Here is a 5674-nt window from a genome sequence, read left to right as displayed (position 1 = left end):
ATTGGCTAGTATTTTGGTGAGAATTTCAGACCAATATCCTTGATGAACATGGATGCAAAAATTCTCACCAAAATACTAGCCAATAGGATCCAACAGTACATTAAAAGGATTATTCACCAACCAAGTGGGATTTATTCCCTGGCTGCAAGGTTGGTTGAACATCTGCAAATCAATCAATGTGATACCATACATTAATATAAGAAAGACAAGAGCCATATGATCCTCTCAGTAGATGCAGAAATACCATTTGACAAAGTATAGCATACTTTCTTGATCAAAACTCTTCACAGTATAGGAATAGAGGGTACATACCTCAATATCATGAAAGCCATGTATGAAAAACCTACAGCAAATATCATTCTCAATGGGGAAAAACTGAAAGCTTTCCCACTAAGTTCAGGAACACGGCAGGGATGTCCACTATCACTACTGCTATTCAACATAGTACTAGGAGTCCTAGCCACAGCAATTAGACAACAAAAAGAAATAAAATTTATCTGAATCGGCAAAGAAGAAGTCAAACTCTCACTCTTTGCAGATGATATGATACTTTACGTGGAAAACCCAAAAGACTCCACCCCAAAACTGCTAGAACTCATACAGGAATTCAGTAAAGTGGCAGGGTATAAAATCAATGCACAAAAATCAGTGGCATTCTTATACACCAACAAGAAGACAGTAGAAAGAGAAATTAAGGAGTCAATCCCATTTAGAATTACACCTAAAATCAAAAGATACCTAGGAATAAATCTAACCAAAGAAGCAAAGAATCTGTACTCAGAAAACTATAGAATACTCATGAAAGAAATTGAGGAAGACACAAAGAAATGGAAAAATGTTCCATGCTCATGGATTTGTGGAACAAATATTGTGAAGGTGTCAATGCTACCTAGAGCAATCTACACATTCAATGCCATCCCTATCAAAATACCATCCACTTTTTTCAAAGAAATGGAACAAATAATCCTTAAATTTGTATGGAACCAGAAAAGACTCCGAATAGCCAGAGGAATATTGAAAAAGAAAGGCAAAGCTGGTGGCATCACAATTCCAGGCTTCAAGCTCTATTACAAAGTTGTCATCATCAAGACAGTATGGTACTGGCACAAAAACAGACAATCGATCAATGGAACAGAATCGAGAGCCCAGAAATGGACCCTCAACTCTATGGTCAACTAATCTTCGACAAAGCAGGAAAGAATGTCCAATGGAAAAAAGACAGTTTCTTCAACAAATGGTGTTGGGAAAATTGGACAGCCCCATGCAGAAGAATGATACTGGACCTATTCCTTACACCACACACAATAATAGACTCAAAATATTTGAAAGACCTCAATGTTAGACAGGAGTCCATCAACATCCTAAAGGAGAACACAGGCAGCAAACTCTTCATCCCTAGCCACAGCAACTTCTTCCTAGAAACCTCACCAAAGGCAAGGGAAGTAAGGGCCAAAATGAACTATTGTGACTTCACCAAGATAAAAAGCTTTTGCACAGCAAAAGAAACAGTCAACAAAACCAAAAGACAACTGACAGAATGGGAGAAGATGTTTGCAAATGACATACCAGATAAAATGCTAGTATCCAAAATCTATAAATAACCTATGAAACTCAACACCCAAAGAACAAATGTTCCAATCTAGAAATGGGCAGAAGACATGAACAGACATTTTTCCAAAGAAGTTACCCAAATGACTAACAGACACATGAAAGAGTGCTCAACGTCGCTCAGCATCAGGGAAATCCAAATCAAAACCTCAATGACATACCACACACACCAGTCAGAATGGCTGAAATTAACAAGTCAGGAAATGACATATTTGGCCGTGATGTGAGAAAGGGGAACCCTCCTACACTGTTGGTGGGAATGCCAGCTAGTTCAGCCACTCTGGAAAACAGTATGGAGGTTCTTCAAAAAGTTGAAAATAAAGCTACCATATTACCCATAAATTGCACTCCTGGGCATTTACCTCAAAGATACAAATATAGGGATCCGAAGGATTACATGCACCCCAATGTTTATAGCAGCAATACAATATCCAAACTATTGAAAGAGCCAAGATGTCCATCAACAGGTGAATGGATAAAGAAGATGTATATATGTACAATGGAATATTATGCAGCCATCAAAAGGAATGAGATCTTGCCATTTGCAATGACGTGGATGGAACTGGAGTGTATTATGCTGAGTGAAATAACTCAATCAGAGAAAGACATGTATTTGTATGATTTCACTGATAGGAGGAATTCTTAATCTCAGAAAGAAACTGAGGGTTGCTGGAGGTGTGGGAGGTGGGAGGGATGGGGTGGCTGGGTGATAGACATTGGGGAAGGTATGTGCTATGGTGAGCGCTGTGAATTGTGTAAGACTGTTGAATCACAGACATGTACTTCTGAAACAAATAATACATTACATATTAAAAAAAGAAAAGAAGAAGATAGCAGGAAGGGATAAATGAAGGGGTGGAAATCGGAGGGGGAGACGAACCATGAGAGACGATGGACTCTGAGAAACAAACTGAGGGTTCTAGAGGGGAGGGAGGTGGGGAGATGGGTTAGCCTGGTGATGAATATTAAAGAGGGCATGTACTGAATGGAGCACTGGGTGTTATATGCAAACAATAAATCATGGAACACTACATCACAAACTAATGATGTAATGTATGGTGATTAATATAACAATAAAATAAAAAAAGAAATAGAAAAGGAAAAATAAAGAAAATTAAAAAAATTTTGAAAGACTAAAGAATCATTGGAAAAAACCATGAATTCTCTCCTGGGTATTCCCCTAGTGCTGGAGTTTTACAGTTCTCAATGATCAGTAAACTTTGTCTTGGCTGAATGTTCTTGCTGATCCTCTGCGGGAGAGGCCTGTTGCAGTGACTCTCAAATGTCTTCGCCTGAGGCGGAATTGCACCACCCTTGCTGGGTCAAGGCTAAGTAATCTGCTCGGGTTTGTTCCTTGTAGCTTTTGTTCCCTGAAATCTTTCTGTACAGCTTTGGAGGACGTGAATGAAAATCTCTGACCCCAGAGGAGCTGAGACTTCAGGGCCCCACTCCCCAGTGCACCCTCAGAGAAAAGCAGTCAATCATTCCTGTCTCCCTGCTCTCTGTCCGCACTCCGTGCTCACCTGGCCTGGGACTGAGCGTTTCTATGTCTGGCACACGACCCCTTTTGGAGTCTCCAAACCCAGCAGATCCCTGCGGTGTGCTCCCATGCTGTTCCTCCCTGGGAGGAAGGGGAGTCTCCCCAGATCTGTTGGGTCTGTTGCAGATTTTTTTATTACTCATTCAGTTTCTTTGCTGTATATTGGTCTGTCACGTTTTCTATTTCTTCTTGTTTCAGTTTGGTAGTTTATGTTTCTAGGAATTTATCCATTTCTTCTAGATTGCTCAATTTGTTGGCATATAGCTTTTCACTATATTCTCATAATTTTTTGAATTTCTGTGGTTTTGGGTGTGATTTTTCCTCTTTCAGTTGTGATTTTACTTATTTAGGTCCTTTCATTTTTCGTTTTGATAACTCTGGCTAAGGGATTATCAATTTTATTCTTTCGAAGAACCAGCTCCTGGTTTTATTGATCGGTTCTATTGTTTTTTTTTTCAGTTTCTATATCACTTATTTCTTCTCTAATCATTATTGTTTCCCTTCTGCTGGCTTTAGGCTTCATTTGGTGTTCTTTTTTTAGGTTCTTTAGATGTAAAGCTAGGTTGTGTATTTGAGATTTTTCTTGTTTCTTGAGGTAGGCCTGCATTGTTACATACTTCCCTCCTATGACTGCTTTTGCTGCATCTCTACAGTTTTTGACCTACGTGTTTTCATTTTTATTTGTTTCCATGTATTTTTTAAATTTCTTCTTTAATTTCCCAGTTAATCGATTGTTCTTTAATAGGATGTTCTTTGACCTCCATGTATTTGTAGTTTTTCCTTTCTTTTTTTTCTTGTGGTTTACTTCATAGCATTGTAGTTGGAAATATGCATGGATGACCTCACTCTTTTTGTACTTGTTGAGAGCTGAAATTTGACCTGGTATGTGATCTATTCTGGACAATGTCCCATGTGCCCTTGTAAAGAATGTATATTCTGTTACTTTAGGATGAAATATTCTGAATATATCTCTTAAGTCCATCTGGTACAGTGTGTCATTCAAAGGCATTGTTTCCTTGATTTTCTGCTTAAATAATCTGTCCATTCAAGCAAGTGGGATGGTAAAGTCCCCTACTAATATTGTAGTATTATCAATGAGTTTTTTTATGTTTGTTATTAATTGTTCTATATATTTTGGTGCTCCCACATTGGAGGCATAAATATTTATAATTGTTAGATCTTCTTATTGGATAGACCTCTTTTTTATGATATGGTGTCCTTCTTCATCTCTTGTTCAGTCTTTGGTTTAAAATCTAGTTTGTCTGATAAAAGTATGGCTATTCTGGCTTTCTTGTGATGTCCTTTAGCATGATAAATTTTTCTCCATTCCCTCACTTTTGCTCTGGAGGTGTTTTTAGGTCTTAAATGAGTCTCTTATAGTCAGCATATAGATGGGTCTTTTTTAAAAAATCCATTCTGATTACCCTATGTCCTTTGATTGGAACATTTAGTCCATATACATTCAGAGTCATTATTGATAGATAAGAATTTAGTGCCATTCTTAAGTCATTCCTTCTGGAGATTTTCTCTGTTCCTTTCTAGTTTTTGTCACTTTTGATCTTTTTTCCCCACTCAGAGAGTCCCCTTTTATATTTCTTGCACTGTTGGTTTAGTGGTCATGAATATTTTTTTGGGGGGGAACTCTTTATCTCTTCTATTCTGAATGACAGCCTTGTTGGATAGAGTATTCTTGGCTGTAGATATTTCCTATCCAGCACGTTGAATATATCATTACACTCCCTTATGGCCTGCCAAGTTCTGTGGTGAGGTCTGTTGTTAACCTTATTTGTCTTTCCTTGTAAGTTAAGGGTATCTTCTCTCTTGCTGCTTTTAGGATTTTTTCCTTATCTTTGTATTTTGCCAAATTTTCTATGCTATGTCTTGATGTCAGCCTGCTTTTGTTGATTTTGATGGGAGTTCTCTGTGCCTTCTGGATTTAGATAGATGTCTGCATTCTTCCCCAGATTAGGGAAGTTTTCAGCTATTATTTGCTCAAATAAACCTTCTGCCCTCTTTTCCCCCTCTTCTTCTTTTGTGACTTCTATGATATGAATGTTTCTATGCTTTATGGAATTTCTGAGTTCCTTAAGTCTACCTACATTTGTGATCCAATATTTTTCCTTCCCTCTTTTTATCTTCATTATTTTCCATAATTTTGTCTTCTGCTTCTTCTGTCCTTTTGGTCATAGAATCAGTCAGTTTTACATCTGAGTTATTGCACTTTTTATTTTGTCCTGACTAGTTTTTAGATCTTTTATCTCTGTGGTAAGGGACTCCCTGGTGTTTTCTATGCTTTTCTCAAGCCCAGCTAGTATCGTTATGATTGTTCCCTTAAAATATGGATCAGGTACATTACTTATATCTGTTTTAATTAGATTCCTATTTGTGACATTTTCTTATTCTTTTTTGGGGGAGATGAATTCCTCTGTCTTGGCATTTTGTCTAGATCTCTGTTTTCTTCTCTGTGTTAGGAAAGCTGGTTATGTTTCCTGCTCCTAGGTGTAATAGCTTTATGAAGAAGAGGCC

Source organism: Callorhinus ursinus, unplaced genomic scaffold, assembly GCF_003265705.2.
Source record: "Callorhinus ursinus isolate GAN/ISIS: 27379988/994484 unplaced genomic scaffold, GSC_fseal_2.0 scaffold19, whole genome shotgun sequence".
NCBI classification, from domain to species: domain Eukaryota; kingdom Metazoa; phylum Chordata; class Mammalia; order Carnivora; family Otariidae; genus Callorhinus; species Callorhinus ursinus.
Note: the sequence above shows the minus strand (reverse complement) of the source record.